This window comes from Podarcis bocagei, assembly GCF_964188305.1.
Source record: "Podarcis bocagei genome assembly, chromosome: 14".
Taxonomy (NCBI): Eukaryota; Metazoa; Chordata; class Lepidosauria; order Squamata; family Lacertidae; genus Podarcis; species Podarcis bocagei.
The window spans coordinates 4,336,597-4,359,769 of record NC_138139.1 but is presented as its reverse complement, the minus strand read 5'-3'; the positions used below and the strand labels follow the sequence as shown (position 1 = coordinate 4,359,769).

At 45.2% G+C, this 23,173-nt stretch overlaps 1 protein-coding gene across 3 annotated transcripts in view; it reads left to right on the top strand.

Annotated features, from left to right (window-relative positions):
- RORA (RAR related orphan receptor A) overlaps window positions 1-23,173 on the top strand; it is a gene marked incomplete at its 5' end in the record, with an annotated part of 381,112 nt that overhangs the window by 230,008 nt on the left and 127,931 nt on the right. The gene's annotated exons all lie outside the window — the stretch shown is intronic.

Below are 23,173 nucleotides of genomic sequence, written 5' to 3'. Positions count from 1 at the left end.
TACTTCCAGGTTTCAGTGGACCCAAAAAAACGCAACCTGAAGAACCTGTAACCCGAGGTATGACTGTATTGCGCACCCTTGAGCACCCCCAGAAAAAAGCACTGCTGGAGAGCTATGTTATCCTGAACTTTATATCCACATTCCAACTTTTCTGTCTATCCTATATGTTTGGCATTTCTAGATTTTTGATGTTTTGTCTGACATACAGAGAGAGAGAGAGAGAGAGAGAGAGAGAGAGAGAGAGAGAGAGAGAGAGAGAAAGAGAGAGAAAGAGAGGGAGGGAGGGAGGGCAGGCCAGCTGCTGCCTAAGAAAACATGAGGGAACCTGACAAGGGCAAATGTTTCCTATGATGAAATTGCTTCTGCAGTTGTAAACGGGTTCTCCCCATTCTGCAACCTTCCTTTTTGCATGGGGTAAGAGAAGAGAGGAACCTGAAATAACAATTACTTGGAGAATGTACTTGAACTCAGCTGCATGGTAGCTCACTTTGTGAGGAGCGGCTGATCTGTCATTAGCAGGGAGAGATATAGTAATATTAGCCATTACACTGCCTCATTAAATAGGTTGGGCTTAATTTTTTCCTTCAGAAGAGACAAAGTTTGCAAGCTTTGAAGCACTTAATCAGGAGTACTGCCACTGAAGTCAGTGGGGGACTCTCTGAGACCACTTAAAGCTAAGTGGTTTATGGAGAGCATGAAGGCAAGAGGCCTGAATGTCATTTTGCAGGAGGCCAGGGAGCTCCCGCTTGAGCAGACCAGAGCGAGGGACCAGTCTCTTGTGCCTGTGAAAGCAGATCAGAAGGGCTTTGGCAGGGGCAGAGGGGAGCAGTCAGCTGAAAGATGGGCATCTCACGTTCAAAAAGGTTGCTATCAAGAAAACCACCCTGAGGCCCAGACTAGATTTTGCCAGCTCTCCCCAAGGATCCAGATGGTCGTATTCTGCCTCTGCGGGAGAAAGGGGATGAAGCAACTCCTCTGTGAGGAAGACTTACCACATTTAGGGCTTTTCAGTTTAGAAAAAAGGCAAGTGTGGGGGATATGACAGAGCTGTGTGTAAAATTTATGCATGGTGTAGAGAAGTTTTTCTTCCTCTCTCATCACCCAATGGAGTCACCCAATAAAGGTGAATGGTGTGAGATTCAGGCCAGGCAAAAGGAAGAACTTCTTTCCACAGCACATTGTTAAACCATGGAACTCATTCCCACAGGAGGCCACTAACATTTTATTATTATATTTCTTTCTTTATCAAAATTGTATACCCCCTATACCCGTAGATCTCAGGGTTGTGACCACATAAAATTACAATATAAAAAACACAAAATACATTATAAAAAGAAGAACAGAAACAACCCAGTAATCCCCCCTTCCACAGGGCATCTAAAGAGGCATTGCATGTCAATCAGCCCAAGGCCTGGTTAAAGAAGAATGTTTTCGCCTGGTGCCTAAAGGTGAGCAATGAAGGCACCAGGTGAACTTCCCTGGGGAGAACATTCCACAGGCAGGGAGCCACTGCAGAAAATACCTGTTCTGGTGTTGCCTTGTGGAGGAGGCACACAAAGAAGAACCTCAGGTGATGGTTCATGTGAAGGGAAGTGGTCCTTTATTGCGTCCTGGCTTTCAAGGAGGATTTGATCAATCCATGGAAGATAAGGCTATCTATTGCTGCTAATGGTCATGACTGTATGTCCAGGATCAGAAAATATTTTATGAGGGGCACGAAGGGACCTCAGCCCCTAGGAGTTGACTCCTATGCTCTCAGGCCAGGTGGGAAACGCCCTTCCAGACCTCACAACCAAGATGGTCTGGTTGCTTTGGTTGGGATCTCTCCTTTGTTAGATGTGTATGAAATAACTTTGTGATGAAGGCTTGGTAGTTGCTGTTCTTAAGGAAATGAATGAAGAAAGAAAGAAAGAAATATTGCAGTGTCCAGAATGCCAGCTTGCCATGCTCTCTCTCAGGGTTGTTGTTGTTTAGTCGTGTCCGACTCTTCGTGACCCCATGGACCAGAGCACGCAAGGCACTTCTGTCTTCCACTGCCTCCCACAGTTTAGTCAAACTCATGCTGGTAGCTTCGAGGACACCGTCCAACCATCTCGTCCTCTGTCGTCCCCTTCTCCTTGTGCCCTCCATCTTTCCCAACATCAGGGTCTTTTCCAGGGAGTCTTCTCTTCTCATGAGGTGGCCAAAGTATTGGAGCCTCAGCTTCAGGATTTGTCCTTCCAGTGAGCACTCAGGGCTGATTTCCTTAAGAATGGAGAGGTTTGATCTTCTTGCAGTCCATGGGACTCTCAAGAGTCTCCTCCAGCACCACAATTCAAAAGCATCAATTCTTCGGCGATCAGCCTTCTTTATGGTCCAGCTCTCACTTCCATACACCACTACTGGGAACTTTCTCAGGGTACACCATTCCATTTTCCACCCCTTTGGTTTTCCTTCCCTGCCTACAGCCAGCATGCTCACTCCTCATTGGACTGTTTGGATAGATCTCCTACCCCATCCTTGGGGTGCCCCACAGTCTGCAACCCTGGTAGTGCCCCTCCCTCCATCTTGTGTGCAGATGCTGCTCTTTGGGTTCCATAATGGTTCACACTGGGGGAACGGAGCTCAGCATTACAGAGGAAGGGTGATGCATTCAGAATTCAGTGTGCTCGCCAGGATAATCTTCCACACAGCTTAAAGCTGAAATCTGAGGTTGAGAATGGGAATTATTTGAACAATGTCCATTATATTACAAGCGCCGTCCCCCCTTGCTCAACTTCTCTGCTCCTCTAAAGATTAATCATGTTTCTAAATTATCTGATCTATGGGAGGAAGGGAGAAGCAGTTACGTTACGTTCCTTGCTGAATAAGTACTGGCTCCTTCGTCTTTAACCTCTATGATTTGGCAATTAGCACAGACCAAATATTTTGACGTGTTTCATAAGCTGGCAAGAATTATCTGAAATTGGGAAAGGAAGACCCATGAACGGAAAAGGCAGGGAAGATTCATAAGTTTAAGAATGAGTTTGTGTATGAAAGTTATTACTGCTTTTTATTTTATAGGGATTTTTTTTTTTTTAGATTGGGGTTAATTATAAGAGGATGCGGAAGTATAATTAGTGTTCTTTCTATGGAGGATTATAGGCTCTCCTGAATGCCCTCTCATTGCATTCTTACTTCCTTTAATTTTCTCCCTGTGCTTTTTTGATTATCTGTGCCATGACCTTGGGGTTCTAAATTCTGTAACGTAGTGCTGCTGACATTTTTTATAACAGGTGGGATTTCTTCTTCCTTAACCACTAGTTTATCAGGTGACAGTCAACTTCTAGTGACTCCTGGTGGTGAAGAGTGGTGGATAACCAGTGTTATCCACAGTGTTAGAGCAGAGCTTTCCAAACTTTCGTGTTGGTGACACATTTTTTAGACATGCATCATTTCGTGACACAGTAATTCAGCTTTACTAGCAAACTGGAGGATAAACTAACCAGTTTCCAGCCCCGGGAAAAGCTCAGGGAGCATTCACATGAAATACCTACACACTGCAGCCAGCACACTAACATGTCTTGACACACAGTTTGGAAAGCTCAGAGTTAGAGTGTCAAACTAGGACTTAGGAGAGACCAGGGTTCAAATCTCCACTCAGCCAGGAAGCTCACTGGGTGGGACCTTGTGGGCCAGTCACTGCCTCACAGCCTAATCTACCTCACAGGGTTATTGGGGGGATTAAATGAAGAGGGAACCATGCATGCCATGGTTGAAGTCCTTGGGGTGGGATATAAATGCAATCAATCAATCAATCAATCAGTAATGTCTTAACAGCATCAATCTCTCTCCTTGTGGATAGCATTAGGATTAGGTTGAATTTTGTCGCTAAATATCTCTGAGGCAAAAAGCAAGCTTTCAAGAGGTTCAAAAAGCACACACCCTAACAGTAAACCTCCCTGCTGTTTGGGCTGTTGCTGTTTTAATACCGGGTGGAAGGCTTTAAGTCTTAAATCTGCTGTTTGGAGCAGTATAGCTGAAGGAGCGTCTCCACCCCCATCATTTAGCCTGGACATTGAGGTGCTCCTCTGAAGGTTTTCTTGTGGTTCCCTCCCTGCGAGAAGCAAAGTTACAGGGAACCAGGCAGAGGGCCTTCTCGGTAGTGGCACCACCCCTGTGGAACACCCTCAAGGAGGTGTCAAGGAGATAAATGAGATAAAGAGATAAGGTGTCAAGGAGATAAATGAGATAAAGAACTACGGAAGTTTAGAAGACAAGGGAAGTTTTTAACGTTTGATGTTTTACTATGTTTTATATATGTTGTAAGCTGCCCAGAGTGGCTGGGGAAACCCAGTCATATGGGTGAGGTATAAATAAAAGTATTATTATTGATGATGATGATGATGATGATAGGATTTAAAGGAGAAAATATATCATCAAGGTTTCTTCATCTCTCTCCTTCATTTCATGATCCCAGCCAATCAGGGATCTCGTGCTAACACAATGATGTCATGGAGTCAGTAAGATTTGCCTAAATGATGACACAGGGAGGGGTGGCTGAAAGTGCCTTACATTCACTTCAAAGCCCTCATCCAGCTCCAGTTGTTCTGCAATGCACTTTTGGATGTGCACTGAAGCCCTCATTCACCCTGTTGTCTAATGTGACTACAAAGCTCCCTGTACCTTCATTAATTCTCTGTTGCCCAAATGACCTTCTCCTCCAGATCATTGCATTCCCCTCCCTCAATCCAGATTTTCCCATATGAGGGATGCTCTGAAAGGGATCCCCTCCTGCAAAGGGATCCTCAGGACTGCGGACACTGGAGTGGACACATGATCCAGTCTGGGTCATCCACTTGGATTGAATCAGGGCCACATTCATGCCATACATTTGGCCATGGCTTCCTCCAAAGAATTCTGGGTGCTGAGAATTCTTAGAAGACACCATAAACTCCTCACAGAGCTCCCTGTGAGGGAGTGATTGATCGTTAAGTCACTGGGAGTTTAGCTCTGTGAGGGGAATGGAGGTTTCCTAAGAACTCTCAGAATCTGTTAACAAACTACAGCTCCCATGATTATTTGGGAGAAGCCATGACTCTTTAAAGTGGCATCATAGTGCTTTAAATGTAGGGTGTGAAAGTGGCCCTGGTTACTCTACCCTAATATCCAGAGCAGTTATTCTACACTTTGGGCTGTGGTCCTTCCCCAACTGATCTGCCTAGGAAACAGTTCATTTGGCTCTTGGAGTTGCCTCCTGTGGAGACCACCATGCTTTCTGACTGGCCATGATAGCTCTCTTCTGTCTCGGCAGCTGAAGGCAGCAATGTTTCTGAACAGCGGTTGCTGGAAACCACGGGGGGGGGGGTGCGCTTGCGCTTGAATCCTGCTTGCTGGTTTCCCTTTGGGATATCTGGCTGGCCACTGTGGGAACTGGACGCTGGACAAGATGGGCCATGGGCCTGATCCAGCAGGCTCTTCTTACGTTCTTCGGTGCCCTCTTTACAAGAAGCTCCTTGTCTGGCTTTGCTAACCCGTGCTGCTGCTCCTCTCCCACTCCCGGTGCCTCCCCACATTCCCTCCATTGCATAAAAGCTGCCCATGTCTACGTCTCCCACTTTCAAAATTATCTTTTGGAGACGTTCACAATGAGTGCCAATAGCATTTAATACCATCAAGCTTCCCCTCAGGTTGATTAGCATTTGGATACTTAAACTGAAAGGTCAGTTGATTTCTTGCCTCAGTTGTCAATCCATGCAAGCTGCTGGTGATGCTCCTTCTGTGGGCACCTCCCGAATGCCACCATCCATGTGCATGCTTGACAATCTTTTTGCATTCTGTGTCTCTCTCTCTTCCTTAGGGGAGGTCCACGTACCCACCTGCCATGCACAACCTCCATTGTTTTGGATGCGCTGTGTGGTACCTGCCACTGCTCCTTGAAACATGGTAAACTGAATTCTTTTCTCAGACCCCTGGTTCACCTTGTTCAGGATTGACTGACAGCAGTTTTTCAGGGCTTTGGACAGGAGTTATTTCTCAGCCTTGCCAGGACATGCCAGTGACACCTTCTGCACCTGACACCTTCAGCATACAAGGAGTGTTTCCTGCCCTTTAGGCTGCAGAATCAACCTGCCTGAACATTCCACCAGCTGATCCTGAAGCGCCAATCCATGTCCACCAGGCTTGAGAAAGCCCAGGCCTCAGCACCCACCCCTCACTCTGAGCAGCTTGTCCTCGGTGTGAAGACTGTGTCGTGTGCCTGCTCTTTTCCCCAAATGGACATCTTGACCTCTAGGTTTGGAACCACACACCTCTCTCTGTCAGGGTTGGGCAAGCAGTGGACATGCACTGGATGCTGAGGCAAGGGAGTGCTGTCTCAAAGCCCGGTAAGCGAGGCACAGAGTCCTACTGAGTCCTTCAGCATCCTTCCCAAAGCCTAGTTAGCACTTTCCCAGCTTTGGGAAGGAAATAGGAAACTCTAGGACTCCACCAGAGCCCTCATGCCTCTTTCCCAAAGCCCAGCACCCTCTTCCCCACTTTTGGGAAGACAGTGTAAGAGCTGGGGGAGGGCACCAAATTTTGACCTCCTACAGGGCGCCATAGTACCCAAGTCCACCACTGTCTCTGTCCCAGAATATGACTGCCTGGATCTCATTTTTTGCTGGGCCCTGCCAGCCTCACAAAAGCTGTTAGAGCACTGCCCTTTTGGAATATGGGATTGTTTACACAAGCCTGCCAACAAACCACTCTCCTATCGGGGTGGACTTGGTCTTTCAGATTCCATCATGTGTCCCCCTGCCTCTCACCTTCCGTTCTGCTCAGTTCACGACGTCATAGTTGTGACACCCTGCAGCATCCCTAAGCTTGGCACACAGTGCAGCGGAATCGCTCACACTGCCCTAAATCTGCCTCTGCTTCTATGCTGGTGCATTCTCTCCTTGAAATCCCAAAGATGGGCCTTGGCAAATTCGCAGAGATTTTGTTAGCACAGACCAGGCTCTGATAGGCAAAGGGTTTTTTTTGGAGGGGGAGCTATCTGATGGCTTTAAGATTTCTGAGTTGTTTAGTTTCGCTGATGGATCTCTAAAGCTGTTAGTGTCTCTAGGGTGCAGCAAGCTTTGCTTATTTTTTGTTAGATTTTTAAAGCTCTGAAGAGGACGGAGAAGGCATTATGTTGTTCCTGTAATACCTTGGCAAGTTATTCTGGAGTTGAAAGATGCTGGATGCAGGCTCTTGCAGCAGTGTGGCTGTAGAAAGGTAAAAGGTGAAGGACCCCTGGACAGTTAAGTCCAGTCAAAGGCGACTTTGGGGTTGCGGCACTCATCTTGCTTTCAGGCTGAGGGAGCCAACCTTTGTCCACAGACAGCTTTCCGGGCCATGTGGGCAGCATGACTAAACCACTTCTGGCACAACGGAACACCGTGACAGAAGCCAGAGCTCACCGAAACGCTGTTTACCTTCCTGCCACAGTGGTACCTATTTATCTATTTGCACTGGCATGCTTTCGAACTGCTAGGTTGGCAGAGGCTGGGACGGAGCAACAGGAGCTCACCCTGTCATGGGGATTCGAACCGCTGACCTTCTGATTAGCAAGTCCAAGAGGCTCAGTGGTTTAGACCCCAGCGCCACCCACGTGTGACTCCCTTGTCACGGGACAATCTAATCTTGGGTATAGATACATTTTCCTTTAGCATGACTTGATTCCCTTTGGAATTGTTTCCAACTGCAGGGAAGGTGAAGAGACTTAAAAGAATTATTCATTTTGGTTAGAACATAGTGGGGAGCTACGTGGAATGATAGTCAGGTCTTCCCAATAAGGCAGCCTTCACCAACCCGTAGTCCAGAACATCCTGTATGGAGGGCACCAGACTGAGGAAGGCTGTGGTCGGGCATTACTTTTTGCTTTCTTGGTGTTTTAAGTCTTTAGTTGCCTTGGCATCAGGAGCAGGTGTGCAGCTTGGGGTGACTTCTGGAGGCTTTGCTGTCAATTGAGGCTCAAGCAGACTCAGTGGCATGGAGTGTCTTCCATCAGCTCCGGCTGGTGGCCCAGCTGTATCCCTTTCTGGGCAGGGATAAGCTCTGTTGTATATGCTCTGGTAACCTCTAAACTAGATTACTGCAATGCTTTATAGATAGACCTGCCTTTGACAATGGCTCAGAAACTGCAGCTGGCGCCGAATTCAGTGGCCAGGTTGCTCACCGGGGCAAGATGCTCTGAACACATCGCACCAGTCCTGGCCTGACTGCACTCGCTACCAATTAGCCAGGCCCAAGTGCTGGTTTTGACCAGAAGGCCTTATGTGGCTCAGGACTCAGGTGGCAGCACGAGACCACATTTTTAAATACTCTCCTTGGAAAACAAAAGCAGGTTCCCTTAAATGGGAAAACTAGCCTTGGAAGGAGCAGGCTGGGCTTGAACCATTCTTCCTGCAGTGCTAGCTTTTCACTTGCAAGGAATCTAGCAGCCGTTGCTTACCTAGAAGCAATGCCACCTGCAGCCTCAAGGAGCTCAGCTCCCTCTTTCTTTCTCAAGGTCCTTCACTCTAGCAAACACGACAGGCGCATTAAAAAATCAAAGATCCTATATTTTCCACCTCCATATAACAGCAACATGACTGAGCTTCTTTTAACAGTGGTATAACTCCCCAGCTGGTGGCTCTTTGGAAAGAGATGCTCTTGACAGCAGCTCTTGCTTAATGTAATGGGCACACTTCCATCACATTAGTTAATTATTACCCTTTTGGGTACACATGTGTGTGAGCACAGACACACCATATTTGAAGATCTCAAGTGTGTGTGGTTGCCACTCTAGAGGAATGGCATGTTCTGCTAAAAGAACCTGCAGGATCAGGCCAGTGGCTCATCTAGTCCAGCAACCAGATGACTGTGGGAAACCAGCAAGCAGGAATCTCCCCTCCTGTGGTTTCCAGCAATTCAGAAGGAGTGCTGCCTCCAGCTATTGAGGCAGAGCATAGACAATGTGGCTAGCAGCCATCAAAGCTGCCTCCTTTTGTCTAATCCTCTTTTAGAGCCATCCACACTGGCGGCCATCACTACCTCCTGTGGGAATGAGTTCCATAGTCTAACTATGTGTTGCACGAACAAGTTCTTCTTCCAGCATTCGTGTTCATTTGAGCTCACAAGTCCTAGTGGGAGGAGGGAGAGAGAATTTTCCCTCTGTCCACTTTTCCCATGCATAGTTGTATAATTTTTTATCATGCCACCTCTTGCTCACCCTTACTCTGAAGTCCCAAATGTGTTTTACATAGTTGCAGGAGAATACCCAACACCAATGAGCCACAGGGGTGCCCCCCCCCAGTCTCTCTCCTCCCCCAGTCTCTCCCCCCCCCGGCTCCCCCCTGCCCCCCCCCCCCGTGATGCAGTCACTGACTTAGGAGCTGAAACTTGGCAGGCATCCTGTCCACCTTAATCCTTTCTGCAGTTTGTAAGCAATGAGCCGAGAGCAGAGGAGAGCAGGCAGCTGAGCAGGCTCTGCTCTTTGAACTTCAGTTTCTTTATTGCTTTCCCTTCCTGCTTCCAGAGCTGGTCTTTAAGTGTGAAAGAAACACCATGCAGCGTTTGGCTCTGCTAATTAGGCAGCTTCTTTCACTGACTCTGGAAAAAATATTTGGCCAACACTTGCAGTCTCATGGTCCTTTGGCCCAGCAAATATTGATTCAATTCCTCTGCGATTTTTCCAGAATGAAAAGGCTTTGTTTTCAAAGCGTTGAAGAGAACCTTTTCCAGCTTTGTTCGGTTGCGTGGAGGCCAACAAAACTCGAGGTAGTTCGCTCAATCTGTGATTGGCTCTGGCTCTGCCGGTCATTCGTTATTTCTCTGTCATTAGATATTTCTCAGTGTAAATAATACTCTGACTCTTTATAAGGCTGCTTCCTATGTTCCTAAGCTCTTTAGCTGTAGACAGCAGTTGTCCTGTGTCTGGGCACCTGTTTTAATTGCCTATCAAGGGGGAACCTTTGTCCAATCTTCCTGACAGATCTGCTGCCGTGTGGGAGTTGTAGGCTATCAAGTTAGCCACATTTTTGCTGCTGTTGTTGGGTGGAAAACACCAAAGTCACAGGCAGCAGAAGACCAAATGAGTGTCCTTTAAAATGAAGGGAAAGAGGGAATGAAGCGAATGCGTCTTTGAAACTGAATACACAAAAATCAGATGAAAAGTTTTCCATTGCATGTCACTGTCAAGGAGTGAGAAAAATGAGGTATGTCTAGATCTACTGGGAGACCTTAAAGTGTTTTACAGTAGATCAGCAAGGATTTCTGACTTCCAGGTTTTTTCCCAGAATACTAGCAACAAGATAACTCCACAGTAAATTATACTGCTAAAACAAAGTTTTACCTATGTCTGCCTGGCTTTGATTGTGCACGAAATCCCCAGACCCTTTGCTAAGGGAGGTGAGTCAATCTAAATGCAGGGATCTGTTCTTCTGTCACCTTAATTTCCCCCTTGCTCCCACCCCTTTTATATAAAAAAAATTAGGATGACAGAAGCAGGGATCCCTGCATTCGACCCACTCACCTCCTTCAATTAAGACTGTTACACTATTATGGAGCATTTGAACAGTGGCATATAATTATACAATGATTTTATAATTTTAATTTGTAGTTACACATAATTGTGAATTCAAACTGCATAGTAGTAAGAGCAGAGTATAATTTCACATTATTCATTTTCTCCTTTCTTGCTCGTTTGCTTCATAATCGCTAATTACCCCTTTGCAGCAACTCTGGTGCAATTCAGCAGGCAGGTTCTGAGAAGCTTCTCTTTGGAGAGATTCTAAAGCAAGCAGCTCCTAAAAGCTTTAAATCTCCCAAGAACACGGAGTTCTCAGCCTGTCCTGTGCCTGCAGACTTTTGCTTTTTGAGAGCACAAAAAAAGTCTGTCCAGTACTTCCAGAGGAAACAAAGTCCTCAAAAGGAATTAAAACCCTCCAACCTCAACAAACAGCAATAGATTGTAGTTGTTGGCAATCGTGCACTGCTGTGGAAGATTTGCAAAAGATAATTGTAAGCAGAGCTGCGTGAGCTTTCAGTTAGTTATTTAGTCCACTGATATCCTGACTTTCTATCAATAGTACCCAAGGTGATTTACAAACTAACAGCTACACTATTCACAGTATGAACAATAAAAGCAATAAACTATAGATGCTCACAGAGTTCTCTGCAGATTTATCCCCAGATTTCACAGTTCAGAATTTCCTGGATGTGAAACTGATGTACTGGGCACCCCCCCCCCCCGCTCTGATTTCATTTCTTAATTTTGTCTAGGGTGGTTTGTGGGCTTTTTTTTCTTCATTGTAGCTTTCCATTCTTCCCATTTGTTCACGCCTCTTCTCCTGGTACATTGCGGATCCACTGTATGGATCTGTGTTCAGCTAGGGAAGAAGAAACCTGACAGTTTGTGTTTACCTCAGTTTCTCATTTACAAAAAGAATAACACAATAAAACAATCAATAAAAAATTTAAAACAGTTATCAAAAAGTAAAAGATAATTAAAATCAACAATAAGCTAAAACCAGATAAAAACACACATCAGCATACTACATATCTCAGCAGGCTTGTCTAAACAAAAAGGTTTTTCAGCAGCTACCAAAAAGAATACAGTGAAGGCACGTGCATGGTGTCAATAGGGCGGGAGTTCGCTTTCCTACAAACATGAAAGCACTATTATGTGGCACTATGGTTCACAGGGGACGTGGGTTAAACCACAGAGCCTAGGACTTGCTGATCAGAAGGTCGGCGGTTCGAATCCCTGCGACGGGGTGAGCTCCCGTTGCTCGGTCCCTGCTCCTGCCAACCTAGCAGTTTGAAAGCACGTCAAAGTGCAAGTAGATAAATACCGTATTTTGCGCTCTATAGGATGCACTTTTCCCCCTTCAAAAATGAAGGGGAAATGTGTGTGCGTCCTATGGAGCGAAGATGCCATAGCCCCGTGACCCTCTCCCAGCTGGAGAGGTGATGCGCGACTATGGCAGGAGCCTCTACAGCCCCATGTCACCTCTCCAGCCGGGAGAGCGTGCGCGGGGCTAAAGAAGCCCCCCGTGACCCTCTCCCGGCTGGAGAGGTGACGCGCAGCTATGGCAGGAGCCTCTCCACTGCGCCTTTCCGCTACTCCCTGACCTGCTCTTTGGGGCTGGTGGTGGGCTTCCCCCCGCCAGCCCCAAAGAGCAGGTCGAAAGGAAACTGAAGCCTGGAGAGCGAGAGGGGTCAGTGCACACCCCTCTTGCTCTCCAGGCTTCCAAGGTAGCTGTCTGAACGCACCTTAAACGGCACCTTGTTTTAGAGCGGGAAAACAAGAGGGGGAAAGTTCTCCCCCTCTCTGTGCAGCGCCTCCTGCCACTTCACTGAAGGGGCGCTGGGCAGAGAGGGGGAGAATTTTTTTTTTTGTTCTCCCCCCTCTAAAACAAAGTGCGTCCTATTGTCCGGTGCGTCCTATGGTGTGAAAAATACGGTAGGTACCGCTCTGGCAGGAAGGTAAATGGCGTTTCTGTGCGCTGCTCTGGTTCGCCAGAAGAGGCTTAGTCATGCTGGCCACATGACCCGGAAGCTGTACGCCGGCTCCCTCGGCCAATAAAGCGAGATGAGCGCTGCAACCCCAGAGTCGGTCACGACTGGACCTAATGGTCAGGGTTCCCTTTACCTTTACCTTTATGGTTCACAGATTTTAGATGTTCCTCTGATTCAATGGGAATGTAGGAGTGGAATGCAGGTCAGAATGAATCCACTGAAGAGTCAAAAAAGAGGAATGGGTTTAATCAGCTCAACTTTGAAACAAACACACAAACACAAACAGCTGTGAAGGACACTGCAATAAACAAAGATTTCTTGCAGAACACAAAAGCCTTCACTGCTTTCCTGAGCACTTAAATGGAGTTGACCATTGTTTCCCAAGCGGAAGGAGTCCAAGGGTGCACCAGGCGTAGAAAGTACTACGAAAGGGGGTAATGGGGGGAACACCTTCTCTTAAAGAGGCCCCTGATGCCCCCCCCCCTTCACTCTGTTAAATACCATGGGGTCTGCATTGGGGGCCCATTGCACCAAACTGGGAGTTCACCAGCAATGTCACTGGCTGGCTTTCAATGCATCCCCATTTCTCTACATGTTACAAAGGGTGTTGTGTCTGACTGCAGTTCTGATCACAGAACATTTTCAAGGTGAAATCCAGACATTGCTTTCTGTGGTCAAGTGCAGAGCCCTTAACCTCCGCTGCTTAATGAGTACAGCGCTAATTTTCTTATCACCTCAGCGGAAATGACAGGCTCATCTGAATCTGTCTGTTTCCTCATTTAATGCACTAGCTTTTGCAGGTCATTGGAGCAGGGGGAATGTGAATATGGGGCAGAAGCATGGCATTGCTTTTTCTCCAGTGCATTTGAGCAGATGAGTAACACCAGGCTGGGCTCCTGGATCTCCCCACAAACCCACCACAGACTTCACACTCACCCAGTAGTTCACTTCTAGCAAATGAGATGCCTGGAAATACCTGATATGTTTGGACTCTTGCAGTTACTCAGTGAGGAGGGACAGTAGCACTCTGTACCAACTCAGGGGCACTTTAGTCCATTCTTTCTTTGCATGTCTTGAGGCAAGTCTTAGCGCTGAAAGCAGATGCCACTGCTAATGCCTCTGGCACAAACAGGAGGCTAAAGAAATGGTCTTGATACTCTCCTTCCTTCCCGCATGATGGGGTGAAGAACGGATGGATCTATCAATTTCGGTTCTCTCAGTTTCACACTTTTAAAATCTTAAATTCAGTTCTCCACATTTCTACAACAATTTGCTTTTAAAAGAAAAAGAAAAAGATCCTCATGAAAATTCTTCAGTGATCAAGTGCTAATTTCTCCGGATAAACACATTTTTGTATGATGTTTTGACTAACAGACACATGTTTTGCAAGCAGTTATTCCTAAAAGGAATCATTCTGGTGTGCTATTTTAATTAATACATAATTTTCTGTACCCACTTTCCCTTAACTTATGCATTTTTGTAAATACTGGTTGGCTGAAGAATGGTATAGTAAATTTCAGAGAAGTGCAAATTTCGAAGGATGACTGTGCTTCGGTTTTTGTATTGTTTCAGAAAGTGCAAATTTGATAAATTTGTCTTTAAATGAGAACTGAATCAGATTCCTCCCCCATCCCTGCTGGTGGCTGCCCCCCTTCATTATCTTCCCATGTCACTAACAAGATAACGTAACAGACACAATGTCATTATAAGTTATACATCAGGGATGGGACTACAACTCCCATCATCCTCAGCCAATTGGCCCTTGCTTTCCTCTATCCACTTTATCCAGGTCAGAGTAAAAATTAGCTTGCACCACACCACTTTTTTATTGATAAGAAATACACTGGAAAACCAAAAGAAAGAATTCCTAGCAGTGCTTGATTTATAACATAGAACAAAACTACTGCATAATATTGTTACAAAATTTGAGTGCCTCTTCGTCTCTCTGTTGAGCGGTGGCAAGAGCCCATGGGGTTCCAGGCACTCACCCAGGGTCTGTGGTCCTTTGGAGAATTGAGAAATGGCAGGGACTGTTGTAGCTTTAAGAAATATGGTTTAGTCACTCATTTATACCTTCAGTCTGCGTGGAGGGAGTTCTGATCTTGCAGCATGGTCATCTCAAGAGGGGCTTGTACCCCACAGCAGTGCACCCCTGGAATCCAAGGCATCTCTCCCAGTCAGCCTGCAGCCTGCCTGCCCAAGATGGATCCCCCAACCTTCTTCCTGCTTCTTCTTCTCAGCAACCATTGCTCAAAACGCTCTTTTCCGGTTACCTCACACCCAGTTACCCTGGCAATGTCCCAAACCCAGCCTCTGTTCACACCTCAGGGTAAGGGGGGAGAGACAGGTCTCTTTCCTTCCCAATGGCCCTTGCTTGGCCTGGTCATTTTGCATAGGCTAGCCCAGGAATTCCCCTGCAGCTTGTCTTCTGCCTTCATATCCCAAATAATCAAAATCCTACCAATTATTAGTTTCTAGTGTCTATATCAATATGACCATAGGATTCCAGAAAGTATAAAACATTGCAGCTACAGAAGAACATGAATCATTCCCAAATTATAATTATAAACAAGCCTCTTACATATGTACCTTAAGTATTCAAACTCCATGAGAGGCGTGAGCTTGCAGTATCACTTGATGGTCTTGCTCTCATTTTGAAAAGGTATCTATACATATCCTGCAATTATTTTTTTATTTGATACTATACCGTACTGCACTGAAATGTTTAAATATTGCTTTGATTGTCCTTGAATGTTCCCACTCCACTTGCCATCCTCTCCTGCCACACCCTTTGAGAATGGGAATGGAGCCGGGGTTCCCATTTCTGAACCTTTTCCAATTGCACAATATCCTTTCCGAGGTGAGGAGACCCAAACTGTACACAGTACTCCAAATGCGGTCGTGCCATAGATTTGCACACCGACATTATGATGTCAGCATTTGCTTTCCCAATGTTCAATTTCTTTCCTAATGACAGGATAGAGGATACAGCAGAGCAGGGAGGGGGGCTACACTACTAGGACCCCCTGTCTTGATCTGACCAACCCCTCCATTATGTCCTTTGGGGCTCATGACAATATGGGGCTGGATTCTGCTTAAAAAGGACCAGGGATGCAAGACTGTTTCCTGCCCCCTTTTTTTCTTTTCATTTTTTCTTTTCATTTTCCTTTTGTCTAAAGTCGTTCAAAGTAAAAGAGAAAGTGTTGCGCCAGATACAATGAATCAAATTGCAGGCAAGGCCGGCTGGGTGGATTGATTCCCCTCAGGAAGTTGCACATTTTGCAGCCAGGTAGCTCTGTACAGAATCTAGCACAGGCTAAATGAATTGTTCCCATTAGGGAGCGGCGTCCGTTGAAGGAGCTTCTGTTCTTTGAATGTCACCGGGAAGAAAACGTCCACAGCTTGTACAGAGGGCGTTCGCCACGCGTGGCAATATTTTACTGTCACTGGTGCTGCTGCCTCCATAAAATGATGGCTACCAGGAGGATTAAGAATTTAGACGCACACGCACACACAAATGTCCTGGAAGAAGGAGGCTCGTGGTTTTGGTAGAGCTAAAGTACAACCACCCAGCAGGGAATCTCAATGTCAGAGTCTCTTTGGTGGCTTAAATGTTGTGACTTTCAATAGGGCACCTTTAAGCTATACCTGGTACCCTCAAGATCCTTTTGGATCACCTGAGGTTGATGGGAGTTATGTTGATGACTCATCCAGTGTGATGCATCAGCAGAGGACGCGGAGGCCCAGCAGAGTCTTCAGAGATTTCCTGCCCCCAGCAGTTATTCCAGAGTCCCCGGTAAAGGAGGGGAAACTCCTCTCCTGCACAGTTCAAAGTAAGAAAGTGTTTATTGTCTCCAGACACAAGACAAACCTAAGCACTACTATTTGCTATATGCAGTTCTTCTGGTCTTTGAAAATACGTAAGTACAGAGAGATCCACTAACACTATCACCATGCTAACTACTGCTGCTGCATAAAACCCACAGCTTCTTCCCCTGACTGTCAAAGATTCAGACGTAAACCCAGAACATGCGAACAGTACAGCATCAGAACATGCAACAGGACTTCTTATACACGAAACCAATGGGAGAATGAATGACTCAGCATACACTTGGCCTCACTGGTGTTGCTATAGTAACCCAGTGCACCTGACAGCCTTATCTCAGAACATCCTCAAGTCATGAGACCACACACTGTAACATTTAACCCATTGTTCACATTACACAAACAAGTTATAGTCCAAAACACCCAGAGGACACCAAAATGGGGAAGGCCAGCTTCATCAGTCCCCTCAGAAAGCCAGATGAGCAGGTGAACATCTCATGACCCAAGCGCCAGAATTCATGATGAGTTATGGGAAGGTGGCATCTTGGTCACAGCTGCACTTTTACCACTGAGCACTAGAAAACAGTTAAAGGGACATGGGGCATGGTAAAATGTAAAATAAAATAAATACAGAATTAAGGATCTTTTAAAGAGTTCTTTGATGCCTGGAATCTGTTGTCATCTGTCCTTGCAACCTTCTGCATAATTTATCCCCCTTTGGCATGAACTACAAGCATTAGTGTCCATTAACACCTCCCCTCCAAATATATATGTATATATAAAGGACTAAAATGACTTGGAGCACTTTGAGTAATGCAGGCTGATGATGATTAATAATAGTCTTTTTGTCCTGAGCAAGGGCATGTTTTCATTGTGCCCGCAGTTTGGGTTTCAGCCCACCAAGGAAGGCTCCTTCAGTTTTTGCTTTTGTGATCCACAGAACTGCTGTTGTAAATCAGCCCCTTTGCAAACCTTGTAACATGGAAAGAGCACCTAACCCCTTTTTGTTTGTTGCTTGGCAGGGGTTAGGAACCTGTAGCTGCACTTCAACTCCCAGTGGCCCCAGAAATCAAGAAGATCCAGGGGGGGGACAGGGTTTCCCATCCTCGTTGAATCAACTGCTTCTCCAACGTATGGTTTCCTACATCCCAATCTCAGAGTGCCAAGAGATTTCAGGGGTTCCTGTGTTTACCCAGGGTTGGGTTTCCTTGGAATGGCCAGTAGAGAGTGTGATTTCTTTAGACTATATAGTTTTATTTACACAGATATACAACCTTACCATGGGATGGAAGGCTCACAACATTGATGCTCCAGGAAATCTTGCTTCCCCATTAGGTTTCCAGGGAAACCCCAAACTCAGCTTTGGGTTCAGCACAGAGCAATACATACATGCCTTTGTGTCTCTAGCTTCCAGCAACAGCCAAAACTTTCACAAACAGCTCTCCCATCTGCAACACCTTTTTTGGCCTACTGTTCTCCTTCCTAGCATGATATGGCATCCAGCCAAGTATAGAGGGGGAAAGCTCACCCATTTATCTCTATGGAAACCCATTAGACATGTAAATGGTAGTACTTAAATGGCCAGCCAAGTTAACAAAGAAACTGGTCTCACTGTTTAGCAAATTTCCTCTCATAGGTTCTTACACACATACACAAGATCACAGATTTGGAAGGGACCCACCAGTGTCATCCAGACTGACCCCCCCCCAATGTATAACACTATGGCTTTTCTAAACTCCTCTCTTAGAGGTCTAGGTCCAACCCTGCAGAGATCCAGATCTTTCAGTGCAACCCCAGCATGTTGACTCAGAAGTAAATCCCATTGAATTCCTAGGATTGCAGCCTTAGTCTCTTAACCTGAGAAAACCTGATCCTGTAACCCCTACAATGTGTGGCTCTAGTTTCTCTTCCTTTCTCCCCTATATTTTTTTCTATGGTGGGGTGATTAAAAAGGACACAATGATCCTGTGCTCTGTTTCCAGTTCTGGATCCCTTTGGGTTTTCTCTTAAGCCCTTGTTAAACATTCAACATGAGCATCTCCCATCTGTGTACATGCCAGTCTATTCTTCCTTTTTGCCAGGCTCCCTGTGAGCTCTGGAGTGCCATTCACCATCTTAATTGAGGGCTTGCAATGCTGCTAAAAGTGAAACAGAAGGTGTGAGTTAGTAGGAAACATAGTGGAGTCTGGGAGGCAGTTGTTTTTCAGACTCTTGTATACCATGTCAGGCAAAAGATGGAGAGTAAATATTTGAAGGAGCAATCACCCTTGAGTCAGAAAACACATTTTAATACCCAGAAAGCTCAGGTGTCTGCACATATGTTGGTGATTTTAAACAAATAATCATGAGAACCTGACTTGCTCATTCTTACCCAAAAGCCCATTTAGACCACCATACTGTCTCCAACAAGCCAGTGTGCTCCACCAGGACACTTACAAGTGGGTCCCATTTCCAATAAATGTCCCAGAACTGCACTGTGTCAGGGGCATTTTGGAAGGGGGGGATAGCAGCTGGTGGCCAACACTGCTGGTGGCATAAAGGTTGATTTGGTGGCAGCAGCAGAAGAAGAATCATAGACTTGTTGGGTTGGTAGGTACCCCCCCCCCCAGACACACACACACAAAGGGTTATCCTGCAATCCAGGAATCACAACTACAGAATCCCTGAGGCCATCAAAGCTCTGTTTAGAAACCTCCAATGAAGGAGAACCCACCAACTTCCGAGCCAGTCAGTTCCACTGTTGAGCAGCTCTTGCCATCAGAATGGTTAGTTGGAACCTCCTTTATTGTAATTTGAATCCATCAGTTTGGGTCCTGCCCTTTGGAGCAGCAGAAAGCAAGCTTGCTCCATCCATGTTTCAGCCCTTCAGATATTTGAAGATAGCTATCCTGTCACCAAGGAGAGATGGAAAGCTATGTGGCAACCATTCCACATGGAGACTATTTGGTGACTTCTCCCCGTTACACACCCATTTCAGCACCTGCAAATGTGTGGCCATTTTTGATCAGTCCTAAACCCTAGCTAGCTGTGCCATAAGTAATTTCAGACTATGTGATGCTGGCTTAGGCCAGAATATGACCCCAATTTTATACTTTTATACAGCATATATGATGGAAATGTTGAACTCAGTGGGACTTACTTTTGAGCAGAAGTGCATAGGCATCTCTGTGTGTGCATGTCTCTACTTTAAAGTGAAAAATTGAGTAGCATGGATAGCGCTTTTTGAAGTTGCTTAGCAAAGGTCAAGAAATGACTTATTTAAATGAAACTGTAACTTTCTGGGGAGTGGAATGTCCTGTTGTTGTTGTTGTTGTTGTTGTTGAAGTATGGGGGAGAACCCTGATAGATTTTCTGTGCAAAACAAAATAGTTGCTCAAAACAGATTATTCTGCACTCTAAGAAGTTAATCAGCCTCAGATATATACACATATATATTTGCATTGATCAGTAATGTCAGATGCAAATGCCCAAAAGATTGAGCGATATTGAAACATTTGCTCAGTGATAGACGTGGCCGTGTTATGTTCTGGTATTTTCATGACATTTCCTTTTGCTTTGCTCTGAACATTTGCTCGCTGATGTCAGGGAGTTGGTCTGAATTAGCAAGACGACATGGATCCTTTTGCTGATAACAGTGTGATGAGAACTGTGTGCTTTGAGCAGCACAGATTGCATGGAAGTGATTGCAGGAGCTTAGTCCTGAATGCAAACACTGAAATGTCATTTATCAGGGCCTATTGGTTTGAGACAACTTTCCCATTTTTGCAGCTTACATTTTTAAACAAGTATGCATGCTAACAGGTTACTATAACAAATCTAATTTGTCTGTTTGCAACAAAATAGAGTTTTGTTCACTTTAGAAGTATATTCAAAGATTGAAAAAAAATGCATGAAAACATGGAGATTGCATGCTATCTGCATGCCATTATATGTGCTTAGAGATGAGCATCAGATTTCTGCTTGAGTCTCTTTGAACACATGCAAGGAGATTAAGAAAGATGATTTCTTAAAATTATGTATGGCATGGAGAAAAGTAGACAGAGAAAAGTATCTCCTTCTCTCCTAATGGTAGAACTCATGGACATCCAACAAAGCTGAACTTTGGAAGATTTAGGACAGATAAAAGGAAGTACTTCTTCACACAGTGCAGAGTTAAACAAAGGAACTTGCTTCCACAGGAGGCAGTAATGGCCACCAACTTGGACAGCTTTAAAAGAGGATTAGATGAAGGAGGAAGCTAGCAGTGGCTATGCTTTGCCTTCATGGCCAGAGGCAGTAATACTTCTGAATGCCAGTTCACACAGGAACAGACCCACCCAGTGTCTCTATTTTCCAGGGACACTCCTGGATTTACAGAAGTCATGGGTTAGTGTTACATACAAGCCATACTATTCTGAGCACTATGAAGAGAACTATCAGATGTGGCCTCTGGCAGGAAGACCTATAGTTGCTGGTGTCATCCTATTCTCCCCAGCTTCTGGGTGTTTTTGTTTTTCTAATAAACTTTATTTTAAACCAGTGGTTCTCAAAAGAGTACTGTCAGACCTTCCAAGTACCTCTACTTTCCAAGGACAGTCCCAGATTTACAGAAGCTATCCTGGTTTCTGATTTGATCCCGGAATGTCCCACTTTTCCTTAGGATGTCCCTATTTTCATCAGAGAAATGTTGGAGGGTATGGAGTTATGCGACTCCCCGAGCCACCTGAAGGCAGTCCTGTATAGGAAAGTTTTTAGATGTTTAATGTTCTATTATGTGTATATATATATTGGAAGCTGCTCAGAGTGGCTGGAGCAACCCAGTCAGATGGGCAGGGTATAGAGAATAAAATTGTTGTTGTTGTTGAATAGGACGTCCCTGTTTTCATTGGAGAAATGTTGGAGGGTATGCAGGAGGGGAGAGGGCTGATGTGCTTGAATCCTGCTTGCCAGTTTCCCACAGACAGCTGGCTGAGCTTGAGTTCTGCTTGTGGGTTTCCACTATGAGATCCAGATGCCGCCCAAGATGAGTCCTTGGCCTGATCCAGTTGGCTCTCCTTATATTCCTATTTGCTTGCTTGCTTGTTTCATGAATGGCTTCCTGTGAAACACCTCGAAGCAATATAACAATAAAAGTATCAACAATAATATATATATGTATATATATATATATATATATATATATATATATATATATATATATATTGCTTTCGTAGATTTTCACGGGTACAGGAATGCAGGTTTTGGTGTCTTCGGGTGTCTTCCCGTGTAAGAGTTGGGGTGTCTAGGCGACGTTTCGACGAGGTCTCACTCGTCATCTTCTTGAAGATGACGAGTGAGACCTTGTCGAAACGTCGCCTAGACACCCCAACTCTTACACGGGAAGACACCCGAAGACACCAAAACCTGCATATATATATATATATATATATATATATATATATATATATATAACCATGTCGTCTAGATTGAAAAACAAAAGAATTTCTAAACTACAGAGATAGAGTGGGATGAAAATCCCCACTTCTATAAGTTGCTTGTGGAAAGAGAAAGATGACATGAAAGTTAAACCTGCAATCCTAGGTGCACTTATTTGGAAGGAAGATCTGAATTTATGTGCTTAGGACTGGGCAAGAGCTGCCAAGAGCTGGCAGTTCCTGGGCAAAATAGCTTTTCTACCAGAGATGGAAAGTTGCAATCCAGGCTGTATGATTGTTCCATACAGGCAATTTCGCCACTCACAAGCATTCAAGTCATGCACGACCACACAGACACAGTTTTCATCACTGGCAGGGGGTGGGGCAGGGTGTAACGGGGACTGAATGGGGCAGGGGCAGAATGGGGGAATCCCTGCTCATGTATGTCCCGGTGACATACGCAGCAGCCGAGAACAGAACCCCTACATAAGTGATGATTCCCTGCACATTGCCGAAGAGTTGAAGGGCCTAAAACAAGAATTCCCAGAAAGGCTTGGTGGATAACGCTTCTGTGTTTCTAATCATCTTTTGGTCCCTGTGTTCAAGAAAATAGAAAAGATGCATCCCTTGTTGCCTAACTTAAAGTTTAACCTCAGAAGTCAGATTCTTTGGCTCCTAGTTCTGTCTCTTACACAGGAAGGTAGCCTTGATAAATGGTCCTGACTGAGTTTCAAGAAATTAAGTATTGGGTTTCCATAGGTTAAGCCCCGTTAGTCTATTGCAGCAAAGGGGTCTAGGAGCCTTGGGGCACCTGAAAGAGTAACACATTTATTATGACATAAGTTTTCATGAATTACAGAACATCAGAGTCAGTGGAGTAAGTGAAACCTTATAAACTGCTTAGTCTTTAAGATGCCACAAAGGTATGTTTTATAGGGTTTGCTTGATTCAAATCTTTTTAAACTGTTTCTTAAAAGGCATATTAAAATGGGATTTTTTAATATAAAAAAATACTTAAAGAAATATCACCTGAAATGCTGTTGGGAAGTGGCTACATCCATGGTCATTTCGTTCAGATGTGGCTTTATCTGTCCTGTGTTCCTTACTGAAGTGCATGGAATCAGTTTTAGTGGTCTGAACCCGTTCTACAAATATCTCAGCTCGGAATACAAATGAACTGATTCCTGATGCTTACAAAAAGGATAACCTTACGTTCAGTTCTTCATTGTGGTGTGCTGGGTATGATCCTGAGCTGTAATCCTTGTTGAGCTGTTAAGTTCCCTAGTGATCTTGGATCCAGTTGACCCACCTCATAAGGCCATTTGAGGTCAAAGTGGAATATAAACCCTTAGTATGCCTTCTTGTGCTGCTTGGATGAGGGCATGGGGTGCTGATGTGTTGGCTCCTTTTTATTATTATTGAGAGACAGTGTGGTGTAGTGGTGAGAGTGTCAGACTAGGACCTGGGAGACC